Below are 18,136 nucleotides of genomic sequence, written 5' to 3'. Positions count from 1 at the left end.
CAGAGACAAGGATAGAACCCAGGGGTCCTGGTGCCCAGCCCCCTCCCTGCTCTGACCACTAAACCCCACTGCCCTCCCAGGGTGGTGCAGGGGTCACTGGGTCTGTGTCCCAGCTCTGATAAGGGTCTTGACTGATTTTCCCAAAGCGCTTCCTTCTGAATCTAGCCGACGAAATGGGATTTCACCCATGAAAGCTCATGCTCCAATACGTCTGTTGGTCTATAAGGTGCCACAAGTCTCTTTGTTGCTTTTACAGATCCAGCATGTCTGCCCCCCCCCCGCCTGGTCACTGCCCACTCCCGTGTGGGGGCACCAGCACTGTGCTGGGTTCTGATGGACAATTGTCCAAGCTGGCCCAGGGGAGACATGTGTGTCCCTGCTGCCCTCTGCTGAGCCCTGCTCTGTGTGTGTGTGAGTCTGTGACACTGTATCAGTGTGTTGCTGGGCTAACCAGTAGGAAATGGCTTTGCAGGATTCTTGTATTCTGCAGCAAGTGACTGACATACACACACAAAGGGACTCACACAATCCCAAGAACACTCACACACAACACACCCAGAGGGACATGTTAGTCCAACCCCCAAAGAGAGAAACAATCACACCCCCAGCCACACTCACAATAACCCCCCACATACACCATGACATTCACAGTTGTGCTCAGAGACACAACTGCACGCAGTTCGCTCCCACTGCTCCAAATACAAGGACCTCCTGCCCCACACAGCATGTGCCAAGGCCTGTTGAACTCACTGCCACTGGACAGCTACCAATGAGAATGACCCCCTCGTGATGGATCATCAGCTTGGCCCCCCACTCCCTCTGGGGCATGCTGTGCGGCATGGCTGGGGATTGTGCAATAGCAGGCTGGGGCTGGGTCACCCCACTTCCTGCAGGAAGTAGCCAACCCCCTGTCACCCACAGAGGCCTGGGACCAGCCCCCCTCTGCTTCCCCCCATGCAGGCCTGGGGCCTCAGCCTGCTCTGCTCCCCTGGCTCCCAAGTTTGGGGAGAGAGGGGAACTGCCCCACAGCACTCGCCGGCAGCATGGCTGGGAGCCAGAGGAGTGGACCATGCAGTGAGTGCAGGGGCGGGGGGCCAGGGCTGGGGCAGAGCAGGGGCGGGGCCATGGCAAAGAGCCAGGCAGCCCCCACTGCAGCAGCTCCCCAACTCAGCTCACCTCCGCTCTGCCTTCTCCCCTGAGCATGCTGGCGCCGCTCCACTTCTCCCACCTCCCAGACTTGCTGTGCTAATCAGCTGTTTAGTGCGGCAAGCCTGGGAGGGGAGGAGAATTAGAGCGGGGGCAGCGTGCTCAGGGGAGAAGACGGAGCAGAGGTGAGCTGGGACAGGGAGCAGTTCCCCTGCATGCCCCCACCCCCGTTACCGGTTGCGGGCAGCCCTCTCCCCACCCCACCCCCAGCTCCCTGCCCCAGCTCACCTCCACTCCAACGCTGCGTCTTCCCCCAAGACCCCTCCTCCTGCTCGCTGCTCTCGGCCCCCTCCCCACCCTCACTCACCCTTACGGTCATTACAAAGTGGCAAGGCAGAGTCCTCCCATTTTTATAAGTCCTGGGGTGTTGTTCGCCCCTGTTCAGGCACCCCTGGGGCCCTGCACTTCACACAGCTCTCCCTGATTTTAGCTGTTAGTGAGGGAGCCTCACTGCTAGCGCAGACTCGGCAGTTTGTTGGATGAGAGACACTGTCCCAAAGCAGGACTAATGCTTAGACCTGGTGATCAGTGATTTCAGATCTGTTGGTCTGCAACAAGACTCTACAGTGAGTCTCAGGCCTGGTCCACACTACAGCGTTAAATCGATTTAAACAGCGTTAAATCGATTTAATGCTGTACCCGTCCACACTACAGGGCACTTTACATCGATTTTAAGGACTCTTAAAATCGATTTCTGTACTGCTCCCCAACGAGAGGAATAACCCTAAAATCGATATTACTATATCGATTTAGGGTTAGTGTGGACGGAAATCGAAGTTATTGGTCTCATTATTTTACTGAGCTACCCAGAGTGCACCGCTCCGGAAATCGATGGTAGCCTAGGACCATGGACGCACACCGCCGAATTAATGTGCCCTAGTGTGGACATGTAAAAACGATTTTATAAAACCAGTTTTATAAAACCGGTTTTAATAATTTCGATTTTATGCTGTAGTGTAGACGTGGCCTATGTCAGCTCTGTAATTACACAGAGAAGAACAAAAGGGTCAAATGGTGCCTGGAAGTCTTAAGAAGAATCCACCCCACCAAGTACAACGCTTGTTGATACCAGCTCCAAACCCCACTGAGAATGTTTTGGGTCACTCCTTGCCTTTATCAACCTAGGGAACTGAGAGAGCAGCAATTAGCAGGTGCTCCAGTAGCGCAATTGGTTAGTGCACAGTACGTATAGGGCAGTGCTGAGAGGAGGTTGTGAGTTCAAGCCTCACCTAAAGCACTGGCTTTCCTTAGCCAAATGGCTTCACCCCCTCATTTGGCCCTATGGAATGTAGAATTCCAGCCCTGGGGACATTGAAGCGGGGAGGAATCAGAAATGCCCCTTCACTTATTAGCTCCTCTCCAGAGTGCAGGTCAGAATCTACAATCCTTTCTCCCCCACCAGTCCCCTGTGCCAGGATCCCTCAAGCAGAGCCTGGAGTCCTGCCCATCCTTGACCCCTGAGCCTGGAGGGAGAGGAGCAAGGAGCCATTGTTAGAGGGCTTTCCCTTCCCCTGCCCACTTCACTGGCTCTTGTCACACAGACAGCAAGCAGCAAAAGACCAGAAGTCCGAAGTGCAGACAAAGGGATGTTTACTGGGGTTAGTTTCGAAGCAAGCAGATTCCAAAGCCCTTCACACCAGTCAGGCTGATATCTATACACGGACAGAGTCCGTTCCCCAGTGTTCCCTACCCAGCTCTGGCACCACAGAGTGTTTACCCCACGTCCCTACAGACAATTCTTTCCTGGGTGTCCGGCTGGTGAGTCTTGCCCACATGCTCAGAGTTTAGCTGATCACCATATTTGGGGTCAGGAAGGAATTTTCCCCCAGGGCAGATTGGCAGAAACCCTGAGGGGTTTTCACCTTTCTCTGCAGCGTCGGGCACGGGTCACTTGTTGGAGGATTCTCTGCACCTTGAAGTCTTTAAACAATGAATTGAGGACTTCAATAGCTCAGACATAGGTCAGAGGTTTCTTACAGGAATAGGTGGGTGAGAGTCTGTGGCCTGCGTTGTGCAGGAGGTCGGACTAGACGATCATAATGGTCCCTTCTGACCTTAAAGTCTATGAGTCTATGAGCTCTGACACTGCAGAGTGTTTACCTCATGTCCCCCTTCCCAGCTCCGACAGTCCAGAGCCTTGCCTGTGTCTCTGTTCCCCGTTCCCTATTCCCATCCCCCCGTTAGCAAGCATGATTCCAATTTCCCCGCCCATTGCCTGTTTGACCCCAGTTTATACAGTAATATTCTCAGCGAGACCTTAACCAATCATTTTACTGAAATGTAATTAACCAATTCCAACCTATTGTAACAGAATTCTCTAACCAATTACATCCCACTCCCCTAATTAACTTACACCCAGTAAAATTAATTCTGCAGCAGACAGAAAGAATTAGAGGACCAGACAGATTGACAACAGAAAAGCGGGGGCCATAAAGATAAACTCTACAGAAATGACCGTTTCACAACCACAACCATTGAGAAGAGATTTCTTGCCAGACCGGATGCTCCCTTAAGATCTGTTTCTTTATCTGGTGGTGATGGGTACTACTGGGACAGGATCATCTTCCTAACAGCCCAACCCCACCTTAGTTCAGTGTGACGGGTTTGGGAGGTGAGGATGTGACCGTTCACTTCCCAGTGTATGGCTGCCCCTGCTGCTTAGCCAAAGGCCTTAGCCTACTGTCAAGGTTTTTTCCCCACTCTGAACTTTAGGGTACAGATGTGGGGGACCTGCATGGACCCTTCTAAGCTTAATTACTAGCTTAGATATGGTAACACTGCCACCATCCAGAAGTTTGTGTCTGGATCACTCCCTGTCCCCCCAAAACATTCCCCTCCCTGGGCAGCCTTGAGAGGCGTCACCAATTCCCTGGTGAACACAGATCCAAACCCCTTGGATCTTAAAACAAGGAGAAATTAACCATCCCCACTCCTTTTCCCCTACCAATCTCTGGTGAGTCCAGACCCAATCCCCTTGGATCTTAAAACAAGGAAAAATCAATCAGCTTCTTAAAAGAAAAAACTTTTAATTAAACAAAGAAAGATAAAAATCATCTCTGTAAAATCAGGATGGAAAATACTTTTCAGATTTATATAGCCCAGAGGAAACCCCTCTAGCCTTAGGTTCAAAGTTACAGCAAGCAGAGGTAAAATCCTCTCAGCAAACAAGGATCATTTACAAATTGAGAAAACAAAAATAAGACTAACATGCCTTGCCTGGCTAATTACTTACAAGTTTGAAACATGAGAGACTGATTCAGAAAGATTTGGAGAGCCTGGATGGACGTCTGGTCCCTCTTAGTCCCAAGAGCGAACAACCCCCAAAACAAAGAGCACAAACAAAGACTTCCCTCCACCAAGATTTGAAAGTATCTGTCCCCCATTGGTCCTCTGGGCAGGTGTCAGCCAGCTTTATGGAGCTTCTTAACCCTTTACAGGTAAAATAGACATTAACCCTTAACTATCTATTTATGACACCTACGAACAAGGGCTCAGACTCTCCTAGGGAGAGAAGGCCCAGACAGGCAGACTGGGACTTTGGTTCTTTGTTTTATACCCCTGTCACTAGCTGAGTGATAAAAATACATCTAAGTTCTTAAAGTCTAGGCCTGTACAAGCAGCCTGAATAGCTCTATTCTAACAGCCATCGGTCCCTGTGGAAAAATCTATTCAGAGTTGTCCCTAGACATTTTGGTGCCCTACACAACATCCTATCCCCCAGTCCGAGCTGGCAGAGTGGAGCAGGCTGGGGCCAGGTCACTCCACTTCCCGCCGCCTGGTAATTGCAGGGCAGGCCAGACCCCACACTTACGGGGCAGTGGGAAGTGGAGTGATCCAGCCCCAGCCTGCTGCACTCTGCTCCCAGCCTTGGAACTTGGGTGGTGGGGGGAAACGCCCCCCAGTACTCACCAGTGCCGCAGCAGGGAGCTGGTGGAGCAGAGCAGGCTGGGGCCAGGTCACTCCACTTCCCGCCGCCCGGTAATTGCAGGGCAGGCCAGACCCCACACTTACGGGGAAGTGGGAAGTGGAGTGATCCAGCCCCAGCCTGCTGCACTCTGCTCCCAGCCTTGGAACTTGGGCGGTGGGGGGAAACGCCCCCCAGCACTCACCAGCGCCCCAGCAGGGAGCTGGTGGAGCAGAGCAGGCTGGGGCCAGGTCGTTCCACTTCCCGGCGCCCGGTGAGTGCAGGATGAGACTGATCCCTCCTGCAGTCCACGGGATGCAGCTAAGGGGAAGGGGTGGAGTGGGGGGGGGAATGGAGTGGAGCAGGGGTGGGGAGAGGCAGCATGGGGGCAGAGCAGGAGTGGGGGCTTTGGGGAAGAGGCGGAGCAGGGGCAGCTTTCCTGGCCGTCTCAGCCAGCCGGGGGATCGGACTGGCCGCCGGAGCAGTACGCAGCTGCGTAGGGCACCAGGAAAAATGGGGCAACTTAGTGTCTCCACATCCTTTCACCAGGCAATGTCCCTGTAGTGTGTGCTGTCTTCATAGGCCCTTCTCAGTCTTTCTCACCCTCCTGTTTTGAGTCTCCTGTGTCCCTGCTTTCAAGCACAGACTAACTCTGGCTGTTCAGGAGAGGGGAGGACCATGCCTATGTGTGTCCAGCAGACAGCGACAAAGACCCCTAGCCAGCCTGCTCCCTGCCATGCCAAACACCCACTGAAGGCCACCAGCAGACCAGCAGGCGAGGCAGCTGCTGATGCTCTGTGGCCAACATCAGAAGAAGGTAGGAAAGCAGGGCCAGCCCCCCGGTGTGGCCTCTGTCTGTTCCCACTCACAGTGCTCACTTTTGCAGTGGGGCAGGAGATTTTACCCCAAAAGGCTTTTCCCCAGCTGGCGAGAAGCAGAGAAACATCCAGGCTCCCAAGGTGCTATTTACCAAGCCCCTTCAAGTACAGGGACAGGCGCATATTTGGAAGAGGGAAACTGGTCTACACGCCAGCCCAGGCAGCTGCCCAGTTTCTTTGGCAAGTCAGGAACAGCAAAGGCTAGACTGGAAGTACTTGGGGCTCATGTCCCAGCCTTTGGGATGTCCAACACCCGACTCCTTCCCGGGGCTCTAGCTGAAGCCAGAGCATTGGCCTGAGCGACCAAGAAGAGGTTCCAGCCCTGAAGGAAGCAGGACTTTCAGCACAATAGTAAAACCACACAAGCACAAGCATGAAGGGACTCGAACTCTCAATCACCTGATCCAAAGTCAGATGCTTTATCCATTAGGCCATGTGGTGACCTAAGAAAAACCTCTCCAAGTACTTCTTTAGAGAAGACGGACACTGTGTTTCTCAGACTTAGGTCATCTACTGACAGGGGCCGAGACTCTCTGGGCACAAGAAGTATAGTTCCCAGTGAGATGTGAGACTTAATTGTATGGAACCAGGTGCATGACTTTGGCAGGGAGGCTCAGGCATGGGGGATTGAGGTGCAGCAGATGGACCGGCTGTCTAGGTGCAGAGATTTAGTCGCACCGAGGCACAGGAGGGAGGAGAAGGAGGAATCCTGCTGATGGTCAGTGGCTGTGCAGAAAAAAGGGTGTTGATTCCCCCATCCTAAATGGGCTGGTTGGCTTGACCCTTCTCCCCTCTGCAGAGCATGGTGGGGACTGCAGCTCACCCCTTGTGGGGCAGGAGGGCACAGGTGCAGGGCGCTGGGCTCTGATGCACCTGGAAGTCAGATCCGTTGGGGTGGGATGGGATGGGGTGGGGTGGGGCAGGGCAGGGCAGGGCCTGTTGTTTACGTTCTGCCTTGCCTGGTGCTGGGCCATTGCACAATCCCCAGCCATGCCGCACAGCGCACCGCAAGAGGCAGGGGGGCAAGCAGATGATCCAGCACAAGGGGGGAGAGGAAATGTGGTTGGGGAGAGGAAAGGCCTTGGGTTGCACTGAGGGAGTGCAGATTAGGGGTGACACCTCAGAAACCTGCAGGAAAGGGATGGACAGGTGGGCTGCGTGGATAGAAAAGGCAGCGAGCCTAAAAGGGGAGTGGGGTCTAATGGTCAGAGCAGGTGGGGGTTTGGCTCTATCCCTGGCTCTGGGAGCAGAGGTGGGTCTAGAGGTGAGAGCAGGGGGACTGGGAGCCAGGACTCCTAGGTTCCATAGTGGCGGCTGTTTTTTCCTGTCTCTCCCTCCCTAGAGGTCCCAGCCCAGCCCCCTAGTGGAATCTGACTGGGGGAGGGGGCTGCCCTGCCACTCCAGATTCGTGATTCAAACCCCGCTCCCCACGGGCTCTGACATCACAGAATGTCCCCCCAAGTCAGAAAGTAGGAGCCCCTCCCCGCATGCAGAGGAAGCTAGTAAGATTCTAGGAGGTCTCTGGCAGAGGTGACAGCACCCACCAGACACCCACTCATGGTTGCAAGGAGAACCTCCTGCACAGCTCCCTGCTACGAGGGACCGGGGGCGCCCAGCCAGGGTCAGGAGGTGTGCTCCCCCTGAGCCGCTCCCTCATTACTCCAGGATCTGAGCATCTTCCTAATTCGCAGGGTAATTCTCCTCCCAGGCTCGTGCAAGGGTGGGAAGCGCCACCAGCCCCATTTCCCAGACGGGAGAACTGAGGCCCAGAGAGGCTGAGTGATGTGCCCAAGGATACCCAGGAAGTCTGTGGCAGAGCAAAGCATGTTTCTGCCTCCTCACTCCCAGGTCTGGCCTGCTCCTGGGTCACTGGATGGTGCGGGGGGGGGCACCTCGGGGCAAGGGGCAGTGCAAGGGGGGGCCTCAGGGAAAGGGGCAGTGCAGGAGCGGGGTCCCAGGAGAAGGAGCAGTGGGAGGGCAGGGTCTCAGGGAAATGTGAGGGCAGGGTCTCAGGTGAATGGGTGGTGCAGGGGCGGGGTCCCAAGAGAAGGAGTAGTGGGAGGGCAGGGTCTCAGGGGAATGCGAGGGCAGGGTCTCAGGTGAATGGATGGTGCAGGGGCAGGGTCCCAGGAGAAGGAGCAGTGGGAGGGCGGGGTCTCGGGGAATGTGAGGGCGGGGTCTCAGGTGAATGGGTGGTGCAGGGGGGTCTCGGGGCAATGTGAGGGCGGGGTCTCAGGTGAATGTGCGGTGCAGGGGGGTCTCGGGGCAATGTGAGGGCAGGGTCTCAGGTGAATGAGTGGTGCAGGGGCGGGGTCCCAGGAGAAGGAGCAGTGGGAGGGCAGGGTCTCAGGTGAATGTGTGGTGCAGGGGGATCTCGGGGCAATGTGAGGGCAGGATCTCAGGTGAATGGGTGGTGCAGGGGTGGGGTCCCAGGAGAAGGAGCAGTGGGAGGGCAGGGTCTCAGGTGAATGTGAGGGCAGGGTTCCAGGTGAATGGGTGGTGCAGGGGCAGGATCCCAGGAGAAGGAGCAGTGGGAGGGCAGGGTCTCAGAGGAATGTGAGGGGGGGTCCCGGTGAATGGGTGGTGTAAGGGTGGGGTCCCAGGAGAATGAGTGGTGCAGGGGCAGGGTCTCGGGGGAATGTGAGGGCGGGGTCTCAGGTGAATGGGTGGTGCAGGGGCAGGGTCTCGGGGGGAAGGGGCGGTGCGGGGGCAGGGAATCGGGAGAATGGGCAGTGTGGCATTGGGGACTTCGGGGAGGAGGCAGTGTGAGGGCAGGGTCTCGGGACAAAGGGGAAGGGTGTAGACGGGGTCTCAGGCAAAGGGGTGATGTAGGGATGGCGATTCAGGGGAATGGGTGGTGAAGGGGCGGGGACTAGAGAGAAGGGGCCGGGGAGGGGGGGGCTGGGACTGGGGGAGGGGCAGTGCAGGGGCGGGGTCTCGGGGGAAGGGGCGATGCAGGGGTGAGGTCTCAGGGAAAGGGGCGGGGACTGGAGGTAGGGGTGGTGCAAGGGCAGGACCTCGGGGGAAGGGGCGATGCAGAGATGGGGGTTAGGGGAAGGGGCAGGGCCTCGGGGGAAGGGATGATGCAGAGATGGGGGTTAGGGGAAGGGGCAGGGCCTCGGGGGAAGGGACGATGCAGAGATGGGGGTTAGGGGAAGGGGCAGGGCCTCGGGGGGAGGGACGATGCAGAGTTGGGGGTTAGGGGAAGGGGCAGGACCTCGGGGGAAGGGACGATGCGGGGGAAGGGATTAGAGGGAACAGGTGGTGCAGGGGCAGGGTTTTAGGACAATGTGAGCACAGGGTCTCGGGTGAATGGGTGGTGTAGGGGCAGGGTCTCAGGCGGAAGGGGCAGTGCAGGGTCAGGCTCTCGGGGGGAAAGGGAAGCTCAAGGGCAGGAACTCTGGAGAAGGGGCAATGTGAGGGCGGGGGTGGGACCTTGGGGAAAGGGTGCAGGGGAGGGGTGTATTGGGGAGGCACAATGCAGGAGTGTGGATTTGGGGGAAGGGGCAGAGTGAGGGTGGGGTATTGGGGAAAAGGGGCAATGCGAAGGCGGAGCCTTGGAGGAAGGGGCAGGGGCAGGGCTTTGGGGAATGGGGCAGGGATTAGGGGAACAGGTGACGTGAGGCCAGGACGTCGGGGGTAGGGGCAGTGTGGGGGCCGGACCCCAGGAGGAGGGGGCAGGGGCAGGGCTTTGGGGAATGGGGCAGGGATTAGGGGAACAGGTGATGTGAGGCCAGGACGTCGGGGGTAGGGGCAGTGTGGGGGCAGGACCCCAGGAGGGGGCAGGGGCAGGGCTTTGGGGGGAGGGCAGAGCTCGGGGAATGAGGAGGATTAATTCTGTTCAGCAGCAGGTTAGTCTGCGGGTGACACTGGCACTGCAGGGGGGGTTAAAGCCGGGCTCACCCGAGGGAGGGGGACGGGGCTGGGTGGCCGGGCACAGCGGGAGTTCGGGGAGTGACAAGGAGCCGGTTCCAAGGCTCATCGGACACACCCAGAAACCAGCTCACACCCAGACGGGGGGTTAAAGCCCCAGCGAACAAGGGGCGCTGGGAACATCCCCGCGGTGCAGACAAATGTACCAAGTCACCGGACAGAGACAGACCCGGCACTGACCTGCCCCCCCCGGTCCTCGGCCTCCGCCCCCCCGCGCGCTCCCGCTCCCGCCCCCGCCCCGATCAGCTGCTTTGTGCGGGGGGTGAAAGGGGCGAAGCGGCGCGGCACGTTCCCACGCGGAGGAGGTTAATACACTGCACGTGGGGCGGGGCTCTCTGGGGGGCGGGGCGGGGGGCGGAGTTGGGGGGGTGTCAGGTTGACCCAGGGACCTGCCCTCACCTGGGCTCGAGAGGACGGAAGCGCCCAGGGGCAGGCTGGGAGTTGTAGTTCGTGGCTTGTCTCAGAGCGGAAGTGACGCACAGTTGCTCAGGCAACGCGCCCCCTCCCGGAGCACACTGGGAAGCGTAGTTCTTCCTCTCACACGCGGCCTGTATTGGAGGAGGGGCCGTTTCTCGTCAGTTCGCCGCGCCCCTCCCCGCTCCCTGATTGGTGGAGAGAGCACGGGACAGACTCGGTGGGCGGGGCGAGCTTGGCCGCCTTTAGGGAGGGGGGGCCCAATTCGAACAGTCTCGCTGGGGCCCCGGCAGGGAACACAAACAAACCCCCGGTACAGACCCTGTGGGGCGGTGCTCAGCGGGCGGCGCTCCCAGTCTGCGGCGGGTCCTGCACTCGCTCCCGATCTGCGGCGGCGCTGAGGGACCTGCTGCCGCAGACCCAGAGCCAGCGCAGGACCCGCCGCAGAAGTGCTGCCGCAGACCCCTTCACCCATCTGCCTCACACACTCATCTATTTCCTCATGCATCCTGCTGTCCCTCTGACTGTCCCTGCAGTGCCCAGCACAAGGAGGCATAATGGACCCTGAGCAAGACTTTTGGGTGATGCAGTAATGGAGCTAGCTGGTGATAAGGGGCATCTCTAATCCCAGCCCCACTTCTCCTCTGCCCAAAGCCATGACCGTGAGCCCACCCTTCTCAGTCTCAGACCTCATAGCCCCAAAGACATTACTGGCCACTCACGCTGTGACCCAGTTACAGCAATGAGGTCTCCCTGAAGATAGGGGGTGGGAGGAGCAACCCCCTTATCCTGGCAGGCAGGACACATCCTTCCCAGTATGGCAGAGACCCTGCCCGTGGGCAGATAGACCCAGCTGAGTCCATAGGAGACTGGGGAAGGGGGAGCAGAGAAAGAGAATGCAGGCAACTGAACATGACAGCTCTCCATGAAAGTAGAGACAGAGAGAGTTTGAGTGAAAGTTGGCCAACACAGAGAGAGAAACCTAGGAGGAAGAAAGAAATTCAGAACAGGGAGTCACCCTCATGGATCCAACTTTCTGCTAGGGAGCACACACCACTCCTCCCAAGAGAGATGATCAGCCCTCGCAAATGGCAACATCATCTCCCTTGAAGCTACAGATAGTCTGGAAACCCACACCCAGATAACGGGAAGTCCCTGCCTGGAGCCAGGAGGGCTGTGACCAGAGCCCTTCCCAAACCAGATACACATCTTACCAACAGAGACGGTTACTCTTGTCCCAGTTGGGCAGCTCTTGCCTGGCATCAACAGGATTCACGCTGTCACTGCTCTTGATCACTTTCCATCTCACCTCAGGGCTGGACTCCATCCCTGCGACTTCTTTTCCCTTGGTATGAAACACAACACAAGAGGAAAAGAAAAAGCAATGGTGGTGAGGTTCCTCTTCTCACTACTCCCGCACACCAGGGCTTCAGCTTCAACCCTCCTCCCATTCTGCCATCACAGCTACAATTAGAAATCTGAGCCCGGGGCTCACACTTGCTTGTCTCCCCAATCCTAGGCCCTGTCCAGCATGTCTCCCTCCACAGAACTTACCTGGCCTCATCTTACACTCCATCTTCATATTGCTCTTCTCCTTCCCAGAGCTCCTGCTCTGCTCCTCAGACCTGTCTGTCCTCAGCTCTGCAGGCAGAGGGGAAGGGGCATGATGGGAACACACACGCCCCATTCCAGACACCACACAGCATCCACAGGGCTACCAAACACCTCATCTTCGGCCAAAACCACACCTCACCCCGAGGGAGGAAAAAGCCTTTGTGAGCACAGCACACACAAGACAGGAAAAGATTAACACCCACACCCTGCCCAGCCAAAGTGGGAGCTTCCTGGCCACAGGTCCATAGGGCTCATGGATGGAGAAGTTTGCCGAGCTGTGGGGGTCTCTGAAGAAGTAGCTCAGCATGTGAGTGACTGGGATGTATGTGGGGGCCTGACTGTGGGTTGGGGTGTCCAGGAGGACCCCAGGGAAGGGAATAGGGGGATTAGGGATAGAGGAGAATGGAGTTACCAACGTGCATTGTGGGAATGTGGGATTTAGAGAGCCCAGAGTGGATGGGTGTCAGCGGGTTGGACAACCCCACAGTTGTTGAAAAGGGGAACCTGGCAGGTTTGGGTGTAGCAGAGATTGAAGATGAGGAACCTCACACCCTGGGGATGGACTGAGGGAGTGGGGGGATGGGAAATCCAGCAATGAAAAATGGGTTGGAGGCAATTAGGGGTGGGGCGCTGAGGACGGGGTTGGGGGGGAGGAGGAGGAAGGGGTGGTGGGGTGCTGAGAACCGGAAGGAGGATGTCAGGGGTGGGGGCGAGAGGAGGAGGTCAGTGTCGGGGTGCTGAGGACGGAGGGGGAGGAGAAGGTCGGAGCGAAGGGAAAGGCCAGGTAGAGTGTACACGATGGGGGAGGGGATGCTTGGGGCTGAGGGATCCCCACAGATGGGGGTGGGGCTGGCGAGAGGGTCACAACAGATGGGGAGACACTGGGGGGCTGGTTGGGGGGGCTTGAAGGGGCTGCTGAGGCCCTACAGAAGGAGAGGAGGGGGTGGTGCTGGCAGGAGAGTCACAGCAGATGGGGGGGACACTGGGGGGCAGGTTGGGGGAGGTTGAAGACCCTGCAGCCCCAGGCTGCCGCTTGTGGGGCTGCTCCCAGGCAGCTTACCGACCCCCCCCCCCCGCTGCCCTCCAGGCCCAGCTGGGGGGGGGGGCGGGGTGAAGCCCTTTCACTCTGCACTGCCTCTGCCCTGTGCCCCCCGCAGCCCGGCTCCCACGGGCCGGGGCTGCTCCCGGGGCAGGGACGTGGCAGGGGCTGGGCCTGGTGCCTGGAACTGGGTGTCTGAGCCCCTGGTCCCCCAGTGTGGAGCCGCTTCTCCCCGTCCCGCCTCTGTGCTCCTCGGCCTGGCCCCGCCCCGCCCCCCGGCTGCCCCCGTGGCGGGGGGGGGGCAGAGAAGCCTCGGGGCAGGAACCAGGGCCTCACCCCCAGGGCTGGCGTTAGACCAATCCCCCAATCCCGGCCCCGTGCAGTGCGAATCTCTGCCCTGGCTGGAGGCGCCTGTTTAGTGTTGGCTCAGCGGGTGGCGCTGGCTCTGTCATCTCCTGCCCCCATCTGCCCGTCTGACTCTGTCCCTGTCTCTCGCAGGCAGCACTCAGCAGAGTCTGGCCCTGTTGTTACACTGGTGCCTACATCCAGCGCACACCTGTGCATAATGTGCTCCTGGAGAGCTCAGGCAGGGAGAAGCATGTGGCTCATGGCTGCTGAACCAGCTACTCCAAAGAGTGCCGCAGATCTCCCCCTCCTTGGGCAGCAACACCCTGACCGGGGGGTTCCCTGTCCTTCCTCGCTGCCAAAGCAGCCTGCTCAGCGCAGAAACCGAGGTCACCTGCCTCCGCCCAGCCTCTAGCTGGAGCTACTTCAGCGCCGAATTGCTGGTATCCAGCCTGGCCGGAGTTGGTGCGCTGTCCTAGTGGAGTCCGTTCTTTCTCCCTGGTAGATTATGATTTTCCCCACTGCAGTTAGTTGCTCTTTCTCTGCTTCCCCATAGCCCCTCCCCAGTGATAGTGACCCCTGCTGGCCAGGAACGGGAGTGTCCTGTAGGTGCCTTCTTGTAGGAGCAGTGACTCCTGGTGGCGAGGGGCAGCAATGCCTGGCATGTATCCCCCCTGGCATTGCTGCAAAGACTCCTGGTGGCAACTGAGGGCAGTTGCCTATGTGACCCCACTACTGCCATTGCGCCTGTGAGCGCTGGTGGGTAGGTGAGGCAGGGCCCTGTATGTACATCAGCCATTGGGGCAGGGCCCTCTGTGTATCCCACTCTCATCTCGACTGTAAGCTGTCTAAACTCCTACCTGCCTCATGGGGCCACAACCGTGGTACCCCCAACCCACCCAGCAATGTCGTCAATCTATCCAACTACACACTCAGCCCAGAAGAAAAGCCTGTCCTATCTCGGAGACTCTCTTTCTGCCCTGCCACCTCTACCAACATGACACAGTTCTGCAGCAATCTGGAAGCCTACTTTCGCCATCTCTGATTCAAAGAATACTTTCAGGACAACACTGAACAGCGCACTGATACACAGATACCCTCCCACCAACAGCACAAGAAGAAGAACTCCACATGGACTCCTCCTGAGGGTCGAAATGACATTCTGGACCTATACATTGAATGCTTCCGCTGATGTGCACAGGCAGAAATTGTGGAAAAACAACATTGCTTGCCTCATAACGTAAGTCGTGCAGAACGCAATGCCATCCACAGCCTCAGAAACCACCCAGACATCAAAGAGGCTGATAAAGGAGGTGCTGTTGTCATCATGAACAGGTCTGACTACCAAAAGGAGGCTACCAGACAACTCTCCAACACCAAATTCTACAGGCCACTTCCCTCAGATCCCACTCAGGAATACACTAAGAAACTGTGAAATCTACCCAGGACACTCCCTACACTAGCACCGGAACAAATCAACATACCCTTAGAGCCCCGACCAGGGTTATTCTATCTACTACCCAAGATCCACAAACCCGGAAATCCTGGATGCCCCATCATCTCGGGCATTGGCACTCTCACTGAAGGACTGTCTGGATATGTGGACTCTCTACTCAGACCCAATGCCACCAGCACTCCCAGCTATCTCTGTGACACCACTGATTTCCTGAGGAAACTACAATGCATTGGTGACCTTCCAGAAAACACCCTCCTAGCCACCATGGATGTAGAGGCTCTCTACACGAACATTCCACACACAGATGAAATACAAGCTGTCAGGAACAGAATCCCTGATGATGGCGCAGCACAACTGGCTGCTGAGCTCTGTGCCTTTATCCTCACACACAACTATTTCAAATTTGATGACAATATATATCTCCAGATCAGTGGCACCGCGATGGGCACCCGCATGGCCCCACAATATGCCAATATTTTTATGGCCGACCTGGAACAACGCTTCCTCAGCTCTCGTCCACTCACGCCCCCTTCTCTACCTATGCTACATTGATGACATCTTCATCATCTGGACCCATGGGAAGGAGTCTCTGGATAAATTCCACCACGATTTCAACAGCTTCCACCCCACCATCAGCCTCAGCCTGGACCAATCTACACAGGAGGTCCACTTCCTAGACACCACAGTGCAAATAAGTGATGGTCACATTACTACCACCCTATACCGAAAACCTACCGACCGCTATGCCTACCTTCATGCCTCCAGCTTCCATCCCGGACACATCACACGATCCATTGTCTACAGCCAAGCACTGAGGTACAACCGCATCTGCTCTAACCCCTCAGACAGAGACCAACACCTACAAAATCTCCACCAAGAATTCTCAAAACTACAAAACCTGCACGAGGAAATAAGGAAACAGATCAACAGAGCCAGACGTGTACCCAGAAGCCTCCTACTGCAAGACAAACCCAAGAAAGAAACCAACAAGTCTCCACTAGCCATCACATACAGCCCCCAGCTAAAACCTATCCAACGCATCATCAGGGACTTGCGTGGCAGGCCGGTCCTCGCCCACAGGCAACCTGCCAACCTGAAACATATTCTCACCAGTAACTGCACACCGCACCATAGTAACTCTAGCTCAAGAACCAATCCATGCAACAAACCTCGATGCCAACTCTGCCCACATATCTACACCAGCTATACCATCACAGGACCTAACCAGATCAGCCACACCATCACCGGTTCATTCACCTGCACGTCCACCAATGTAATATACGCCATCATATGGCAGCAATGCCCCTCTGCTATGTACATCGGCCAAACTGGACAGTCGCTACGGAAAAAGATAAACGGAGACAAATCAGATATTAGGAATGGCAATATACAAAAACCTGTAGGAGAACACTTCAACCTCCCTGGCCACACTATAGCAGACCTTAAGGTGGCCATCCTGCAGCAAAAAAACTTCAGGACCAGACTTCAAAGAGAAACTGCTGAGCTTCAGTTCATCTGCAAATTTGACACCATCAGCTGAGGATTAAACAAAGACTGTGAATGGCTTGCCAACTACAAAACCAGTTTCTCCTCCCTTGGTTTTCACACCTCAACTGCTAGAGCAGGGCTTCATCCTCCCTGATTGAACTAACCTCATTATCTCTAGCTTGCCCGCATATATGTACCTGCCCCTGGAAATTTCCACTACATGCATCTGACGAAGTGGGTATTCACCCATGAAAGCTCATGCTCCAAAACGTCTGTTAGTCTATAAGGTGCCACAGGATTCTTTGCTGCTTTTACAGATCCAGACTAACACGGCTACCCCTCTGATACTTTCAGGATATATTTTGGTTCTGAGAGGTGAAAGGCTGCTCTGTGAGTGATGTTATGGAGTGACGTAGCAAAGGTTGATTGCAGAGGTGATGCATATGCCACAAAAGTTGTGGGGTCCCTCCCCTAGCTCTGGCCCCAGAGTCCAGAATTTACATAAACCCACCCGCTGACCTGTGACTAAGAATCTGGTTGCAGAGGTATTTCATGTCCCACAGCTGACTTCCCACAGTCCAATCTGCAAAATTTTCTTGTTGTCTGAGGGGAAAGAAGCATTTCCCCCAACTATGGAGTTGTTTAAAACTTTCAGTGTGGAAATGAGATCAAAGCCCAGCAGCGTATGTATGTCTAAAAATTGCATTTAGTCATTAATCATTTTTTATCTGTGGTATTGATCCAAATATGAATTAGAATGATAAAAAACTCTATTTTTAAACTAGAGAGATACAAAGGACATAAAATATGCATTTAAACATTTCACAAGAAAAGCATGCTGGTAAATACAAATATTCCTTTTCAATCTCTCTTATGTCACTATCTTTTGGAACCCATGTCCCTTGCCTAACGAGAGTTATGTAGGTTCGGGTGAGTCCCGAAATCATGAACTGCTAAGTTCCGTTCTACTGTCTTTGATTCATATCACCAGAATAACTGTACTTTATTACCCCTGCCCTAATAAGAAAGAGACCGGGGATCCCACAGCAGCTGAAATAACCCTTTGGACATGCACCCCCATCATGCAATGCGGGATGGGTGTGAGCATGCATATAAGCAACAAAAGGCCTTTACAACAGATCACCAACAGATGTCAGGATAAAGTTCATTCTCACCTTGCTTACATCCTCCCCCTAGCCAAGAATTGGTGGTCCTGATAAATCACACTCCCTGTTATACCAACACATTGGTATTGAATGCGAAGTTATGGCTAGCAAAAGTAGCCACCCATCTCTGCCTTGTAGCATCCAGCTTAGCCCTTGTTAACACATAAGTCAGTGGATTGTTCTCTGTCCACACCTGAAACTGAACACCACACAAGTAGTCTCGAAATTTCTCAGTGATGGCCCATTTCAAGACCAAGAACTGCTGCTGGTGGTGGGATAGCGAGTTTCGCTATCAGACAGTCCTCAGCTGGCAATGCCTACAGATTTACATTTCCTTCCACTTCCTGGTACGGGACTGCTCCCAGACCCTCCAAACTGGCATCAGCATGCAGGATAAATGGCTTGTTTGGGTTAACAAGGACTTGCACTGGCACATGAATCAGGCAAATTATTATTTCCCGTAAAGCTCTGTCACTTCTCTCATCCCACCATGTCCCAAATGGAGAAGAGAGGAGCCCCTCCCATGTCCCAGTCCAGGAACACCAGAGTGTGGTGTGGTTGTGACTCAGTCCAGGTCTGCTAGTGCTGCAAAAGAAAAGGTTTCCTTCCTCAGTCCAGGTCAACTGGAATTGTTGTTGCAGTGGGGAAAAGATGTCTTTCATCTGGTTCTTAGATGCTTTGGTGAAAGGGGAC

The sequence above is a fragment of the Gopherus flavomarginatus genome, chromosome 9, assembly GCF_025201925.1.
Source record: "Gopherus flavomarginatus isolate rGopFla2 chromosome 9, rGopFla2.mat.asm, whole genome shotgun sequence".
In the NCBI taxonomy this organism is placed as follows: domain Eukaryota; kingdom Metazoa; phylum Chordata; order Testudines; family Testudinidae; genus Gopherus; species Gopherus flavomarginatus.
The sequence above is the reverse complement of the archived record's forward strand: the minus strand, read 5'-3'. Positions refer to the sequence as shown.